General features: G+C 41.9%; 1 protein-coding gene across 1 annotated transcript in view; it reads right to left on the bottom strand.

Moving 5' to 3' along the window:
- Lcp1 (lymphocyte cytosolic protein 1) overlaps window positions 1-8,104 on the bottom strand; it is a 99,973-nt gene that overhangs the window by 91,185 nt on the left and 684 nt on the right. The gene's annotated exons all lie outside the window — the stretch shown is intronic.

The following is an 8,104-nucleotide window of genomic DNA, read 5'->3' as shown; positions in this document are numbered from 1 at the left end:
TTTTTTTTTTTTTTTTTTAGTTTGTATGCACATGTGCACTCATGGTGTGTGTGTGTGTGTGTGTGTGTGGTTGTACATGCTGCTGCCCATGCATGAGTATACAGAGGCAAGAGGTTGACTTCAGCTGCATTTCTCTGTCAATCTTGATCTTAGTTTTGAGACAGGATGTCTCAGTGGACCTGGACCTCACTGGTTCCGTTAGGTTAGTGGGTCAGCAAGTCTCCAAGATCAGCTTGTCTCTGCCCTCTAAGCAATGGAGTCATAGATGCACACCTCCAACATGCCCACAAGCTACATGCTCCTCCCTTCTGGCAGAGCCAGCCCTTCATCTCCCAAGTCTGTCTCTTCAGCCCCTAATGAGCATTTTCAATGCGCCAGCCTCTGTAGCAGTGCACTCTGGGTTCAATCTGACTTACTTTTCACAAGTTCCTATAGAGCCTATTCCATTGCGTCACAGCTTTATAAATGCAAAAGGTAAGGCTTACAGGGTAGACTAACTTAACCAAGTCATATAATTAGTAAACAGTGGTATCAGCTATTCAAACTTCAGGACCCACATAATTCTTCTGAAATCACACGGGACTTTTGTTAAGTAAGAAACTTGAGTATTTTAGTTATCCATAATGTGTAACATCTCTGACAATCACGATGGGGAGGGGGTGCATATAATACACACTACAATGTAAAAAACAGGCAAGGGGCCAGGATGAGTCACTTAACAAGAAGACACATTCAGTAATGAGCACAGGAAGGGAAAGTTACGCCTGTTACCAATCAAATGCCATGTTAACTAAAATACGGGCTGCTGCCAGTCTCTCCCAAGCTTCTTGTCACACACAGTAAACGCAGTGTTTGATAAGCACGGAGGAGAAGTGTGCTTATGAAATACAAGCTGTTGATGCTGGGTGTGAGACAGGTAGCACACTAAGGTCTCCTGGAGTGGAAGCACGTTCTCAGGCTTCTCACATTCTCCCCAGTCAAGGCCTCGATAAACCTCTTATCATCAACCGTGAACACCGCCAGTGTGTACTCAGGAAAGTCCGCTTGCAGACCAGAGCGTGTTGGTGCCAGTGGAAGGTATATGGAATATCACACAGCAGTTTTCTCATGGCGTGGAAGAAGAAAATGCATCGTCTGGTTCCATCCCGCTCCTTGTCCTACAAAGGCTCTAAGTGAATTCAGCACTGAGAAGCACTAACAGATGTGTGCTTATAAAAGAGAACATGCTGTTGCTGGGTGGAGGTGCATCGCACCCTGCATCCTCCAGGAGTAGAAGATGGACGCACATTTTCAGGCCTCTGACCTTCTGGCTTTGTCACACCAGAGGAATGAAAACTAAACTTTTGCTTAATTCCCAGCATCAGAGTAGCAGTTCTCAACCTGTGGGTTATACACCTTTGGCGGTCGAATGACCCTTTCACAGGAGTCACCTAAGACCAGCAGAAAACACAGATATTTGCAGTATAATCCCTAACAGGAGCAGCAAAATTACAGTTGTAAAGTAGCAATAAAATGATGCTGTTGTTGGGGGTCAGCACGACATAAAGAACTATATATTAAAGGGTTGGAGCATTAGGAAGGTTGAGAACCACTGAGTTAGACTGAAGGAAAATGAGCACCCACTATCACTCACAGTTAGTAGGAACTTCAACTGAGATTTGGGGGGAGACAGAAATATGGAATATTTGATTTTAAAAAGCTTTAAAATGTTTATATTACTTGGGAAAATCCTATATTTTTAGAGGAATTACAGGTTATAGAATTTTAACAGTGTATTAAAAATGAAAATATATATGTGTACACAATTGAATATTAAGTGCCTTTTATACTAGTCTTTTGTAAATGCCATTAAGTATAAATATATGTGTGTGCTTATGTGAATGTATGGATATATTACTTGAAAGTATCAATAGCTATTCCTCTCTGAAAGGATTACATAAGATTTTGCTTGTTTTAAACCTGCACGACATGATTTTGCTACAATAATTATGTGTAAATCTCATATTCCCCAGTTTAGCATCTCATAAATAATATCTGGCCAGACTGAGAATCAAGCGCTAAGTCTATAAAACCACAGCTTGTATTAAAAACATGATTCCTACTTTATGCTCCATATGATGTCTGAGAACAATTTCAAGAGAAAAATTTGAACTGACAAAAATGATGATCTTGTTATATCATATAAATGATATGTTTTTATATATAAACACATACATGTGTGTGCATGTATATACATATACCTATATCTCTCCTGCAGTGTTTCATACCAAACATTGATGGTTGAGAAGAAGTAGAAGAAAAGGAAAAGAAGATGGAGAGGAGAAGGAGGAGGAGAAGAAGAAAAGAAGGAGGAGGAAGAAGGCAACTTTGACTTTTTACACTTTCAAGGTATATTCCACAACAAACAAAATTAATTGATAGTTAAAATTAAGGAAGTTGGAGACGGGGGTTGGGGGATAGGGAGGAGGTGGTCAAACTCTACAAAATAAAAACCTGGCTTTGCTACTAAATCACGTAAGCAATTCTATCCACCTAAATAAATATTATTTAAATCATAAAATCACCCAGTGTAGTCTTTGAACATAGACTAGAGATAAAGGCATTTGTATTCCAACACCAGGAGATGTAAAAAATCCAACAAATTCAACCATTATTCATCTACACTATTTGTAGTTGATTAAGAGACCACAGATAGAGGAAAGCTCTTAGAGGCAAGGAAACAGGGTCAGTGCGGTGACACAACTGCAGCTGCTTGCCTCTAGACGGACAATGCATGACAGCTCCCACTTCCTCTCCCACACCTTTCGGCAGAGACAGAAAGGAGCTGTGCTATGGATGACTCGGTAATATTTCCCTTGGAAATGTCAGGCATGTACTTGTGAGAAACGCACCCTCTGTTCAAAGTGAACCCCCAATCCACTTCGTTCTCCCCGTTTTCAGAAGGCAAGATCTGGAGCCTGTGTCTGGCCAAGTCAATGCGGCCAACCTGCCCAGAGAGAACTAGTTTCCTTGCTTCCTCCTTCCCTCAGCAAACCCCTTCCCTCCTAGCTTAGAGAAATAACAGAGATACCTGGAATCAGCGTGTCTGTTGATTTTTGCGCATTTGTTTCTGCGGGGTGGAGGTCACTTGCGAGGAGTCTATTATTCCACACAGGACATGGACCGGGCCTCCTGCCTACTTCCTCCGGAGCCCTTTCCCTTCAAGTTTCCTTATTCCTTTAGCCACAGCCCATGAACAGCTTGTTTACAAATACCAGCCTCCGCAATAAGAAGCTCTCGAAGCTTTCAAAGCCCCATCAGGCTAATGTCTCTATGCATTACATAAGACACCTCTCCCAGAGAACTCTTTTTCCCTTTGGAAATAGACATAAATAAGAGAAACACATGGTCTGAGACGTGCTCTGAGCCAAGTCCTTAGGAATGGCTTTAAGATCACAATAGCTCACAGTACAAGATTAGCAAAACCGGTCCTTCTTGTCCCTAACTAAATAATTTCTACTAAGCCAAGCTGGATGTTAACCCCCTGGTTCTACTTTCTGTTGCTTCAGGATATAGCTCTAGGTCTTTTCCAAATACCAGGATCATCAATGTCCCTGTTTGTGCTATTTTATTCTTTATACATTTTTAGTCTTCACTGAAGACATCAAGCACCCCACAAGTATGCACTACAAACACCCTAACTAAGAAAGGAGTGAGGGTTTTCTTCTTCTCAGTAACACCTTCCCTGTAAAGTGATATACCTCATTACAGCTCCTCAGAAAGTGATCTCTTTAATGCGTTGAATCCAGGCATGGACTTGGAGCTGAATAAAAAGAGATCACTCTGTCTTTGCTCCCCTGATGAGAGCAGTGGTACCTTATAGCTATTCCATTATGATCTGATTCTTGGGTGGGTTGAAAGAGATGGTGTGTGTAGAATTCTGGAAAGTGAGGGAGGCACCCCTTCTGCAATGACTAGCCAAGGTTTCCATGACTCCAGTGTAAAGCAGGGACACAGACTAAGTCTTAAGGCACAGGTAATGCCGTCTGGTGGGCTGTAAGAGAATTCCTCCTGCCATAGAACCCACTTTTGAAAGCAAGTCCGTGGCAGAACCTAACGTGTTAACTTTAGGAAAGTAGAGTCGCTTTGCTTGGAAGCACAGGGAAGAGAAGAACAAACCCGAGCTCTTTTCCTCAGGTCCCTGGACACCATGCCTCTTCCATTGCTGAGAATTACCTCAGCTGAAATGACGGCCAGAGTAATGGCAGGAGCCATCAGCAAGCATGGCCTCTTGTGTCACATGAGGTAGACAGAGAAGCAGTGTCCTAGAACATTCATTAATGTCAGTCCTTATTTAAAAAAAAAAAAAGGTTCTGATCTGAGTGCATTATAGAAGTGAAAATCCAACCGAACTGTGGCATTACTGTCAAGTGTGTTGGCCACAAGAGAGAGGATACTGCTGCAGTTGTCCACTGAGGCAAAAGATCCAAAGGTCCTCGACATAGAATACCAGTGCCATTGCATGCCCAGGCAACCTCTGCTCAACTAACTCTAAGCCGCCATTATCACTCCCTTACACAATTGGTAGTCTTTAATACACTTACAAGTGAAACTTATGTTCAATTCAGACAGTGAGAATAAAGCAGAATGATAGATTTGAGACATTGTCGTTTGTGCTGTTGAAGAGGACGAGCTGCTATTGACACTCTAATAAAATCATTACAAAGCATTTCCAAATGCCAGAGGTTACAGGCTCAGTGGAAGTGATGACGTTCATACACCTTGCAAACATATGGATGTTTCAATTATCAAAAGTTCCCCAGTTTGCAGGTAAGGAAAGTTCAGGGACTTAGAGATGGCTGGGCAATGAGCCTGACAACCAAGCCAACAAGTGGCATCAGGGGGATTAGAATTCAAGAGGGCAGAGTTAGGCTACACTGCCTTTGATTAAATATGATGCACACACTAGCATCCTTAAGGACCCTGCAGAACAGGGCCTTCCATGTAGTAAGGAACAAATCTGGTTCACACTTAAGAACAAAACATGTCATAAATCAGACATGTCATAGTTAAGAGCATATAGAACAGTGACCTTTGTCAACATAACTGTCTTCTCCTCCCCTTTCCTCTCCTCCCCTCCCCTTTCCTCCGCTCCTCTCCTCTCCCCTCCCTCCTCTCTCCTGGGTAAAATGTTAAGGCCTAGGTAACTGTTACCTGGCTAGCCCATCATTAAAAGGAAACTTTCTAATGTTGGGGTCTAGGAATCACCTCACAAACCACACAAACTCTGATCACAGTCAGGCAGGGAGAGTTGATTGAGCATGCGCTCCAGGACTGATCCTGAGCATGCGCTCCAGGACTGATCCATTCGGGCTGTGGTCCAGATTTGGGAAATGAACCTTGACCCTTAGTTAAGATCCTACAGGGTTTTTAAGCCCAAAATCCACAAACATCTGTGCCAAGTTATCCCACCAATCAGGATTTAGGGATAGGAGATTCTGTTAAGAACATGTCTTTGGAGCTGGCTAAATGGCTCAGCGGGTAAGAGCACTGACTGTTCTTCCAAAGGTCCTGAGTTCAAATCTCAGCAACCACATGGTGGCTCACAACCACCCGTAATGAGATCTGACACCCTCTTCTGGTGCATCTGAAGACAGCTACAGTGTACTTATATATAATAATAAATAAATCTTTGGGCTAGAGCAAGCAGGGACTGAGTGAGCAGAATTGTTTGGGGCTCTGGGGCTGACCGGAGCGAGCAGAGGTCCTAAAAATTCTATTCCAAACAACCACATGAAGGCTCACAACCATCTGTACAGCTACAGTATACTCACATACATAAAATACATAAATAAATCTTATTTAATATTTAATTAATAATAATTAATAATTAGTAATATTTAATTAATAAAGTTGAAGTTTAATGCCTAGCAAAGTGATGTACGCAGTACAGGCACTCTGATGTATCATTCCAGAACAAATGGCTGAATTCATAGACATAATGTGAAGGGCACATAGACATTGTTCTTTCATACACTTGAACAGTTTTTTAAACTCCACCACATAGATCCCATGACATTTCCTGGTTGGCAAAGTCTCAATGTTTTCCTTTTGATTTGAATCCCAGGATCTCTAACGCAAACAAAGGAAAGGAAGTACCATCCATCTTGAGAAAGAAAAGGAAACAAATGTCCCCAAATAGTGTAGAGCAGGAACAAAGCTACAAATCTCCAAGACGCGGGGACACGAAGAGCAATCTCTAGCAACTGCTTCTACCAAAAGGTTTATTCACACCCAAGAAAATACAAGCCCATTCTCCGCTAAAGCCTAAGAACACCTGACATAAATTTATGTCTTTAAAGCCACACAGTGGTGACTGGAAGAGGGTAAAGATGCACAGCTAATATTAACAGTTGTAAACTCAGGCCAAGAAAAAGATGCTTTTTCTCAAAAGCATCTCAGTGCCCTGAGGAATCAAGAGAGAATCAATATGCACTCAAAGATAACTATTCATTCTTTACAGGATCCTCTAAAAGTAACCCAAGCAAAAGAATACAAATGTCTCCAGTTATTTTCACACAGTAAGAAACTAGATCTAGACTTAGCTTAGAGCTAGACTGGCCAAAGTGTTTAACAAACTTCTATACTGTTTGAAAGGAAAACCAATCAAACAAAACAAAGGTCTATGCAGAACAATGAAGATGCCCAGCACACATTTTACATCATCTAACAGTGGCATCCTTTCACCAAAGGCAAATCTGAGGTCCTCTGAGCATGCTCCATCCTTGGACAATCAATAGCATTATCTGTCGGGTGCTCACATCTCTTTTTTATGTAAGGCTTTTATCTCATTTTAGCAACAACAACAACAAAAATGATGCAGGATGCCAATAACCTTGGTGCTCACTGTGAACTTAGCCGCTTTCACCCAAGCCACTAACAGAGTGAAAGCACTGCAGTTCATACTGGCACGCAGTGGTTCTGCCAAATGGCAGATCCAAGGGGACAAGTAAACTGGCCAACTGAACTGTACACCAGGTGAAATGGAACTTTACTTAAAGCCAAAGAGGGAACACCCTCCTTTCCAAGAGAGAAACAGTATGAAGGAGGAGGAAGAGGAGGAGGAGGAGGAGGAGGAAGAGGAGGAGGGAAGGAAGGAAGGAAGGATGGAAGGGAGGAAGGAAAGAAGAATGGAAGGATGGAAGGAAGGAAGGATAGAAGGGAAGAAGGAAGGATGGGAGGAAGGAAGGAAGGAAGGATGGAAGGATGGAAGGATGGAAGGATGGAAGGATGGAAGGATGGAAGGAAGGATGGGAGGAAAGAAGGAAGGAAGGATGGAAGGAAGGAAGGATGGAAGGAAGGAAGGATGGAAGGAAGGAAGGGAGGGAGGGAGGGAGGGAGGGGAAGGTGAGCTAGCTGTATTTTCAAAAATAACAAATTAAGTACACGAAGTGCTAAAGTAATCACAACTGAGTGAAATGTAGGTTTTCACAATTTTACCCTGTGCTTCTGAGATTCCCATGGAAAACATGTAAGGTATGGTAGAATAGCTGACATGGGCGTAGAAGGCATATTAAACCATTTTCATTACTCTTTCATTTCCCTAAATGGTTGGAGCTATAGTTATAGCAGTAGTTATAGAAAACGAAATGTTTACAGCTGCAGAGCTACAAGGAATGACAAAGCATTTTTTTAAATTAACAAATGCACTTGCCTTGATTTTTGACTATGCAAAGCTAAGCACACATTCTAAACGCATCCGTCATTGAAACTGAATTCCAGTAGGTCTCAGTTTTTAAGAATACAGAACCAGGGTCAGAGACTGGCCTATACACATCTTTATCCTTAAGAATAGAAACATTTCTGCTGTTTACAAAATAACGAACAATATACATTGCTTGAGACAAACATGGCCACCAGATTTGCCTTTCTGTCTGCTTCCTGTCCTTCAGGAAAACTAAGCAACATAAAACAGACACAGGCGAAGTAGAATAAAATCCCTGGTTTGGAAAGGGTACCTAATTAAACAACAAAGTAATCTAAATAACAAAACCACAAACCAACATACCACAGGACAACAATTGTATAGTATTACCCAAACTCTTTTTTAATTATTATTTTCCCA

Source organism: Mastomys coucha, unplaced genomic scaffold (genome assembly GCF_008632895.1).
Source record: "Mastomys coucha isolate ucsf_1 unplaced genomic scaffold, UCSF_Mcou_1 pScaffold9, whole genome shotgun sequence".
Classification (NCBI taxonomy): Eukaryota; Metazoa; Chordata; class Mammalia; order Rodentia; family Muridae; genus Mastomys; species Mastomys coucha.
The sequence above is the reverse complement of the archived record's forward strand: the minus strand, read 5'-3'. Positions and strand labels throughout refer to the sequence as shown.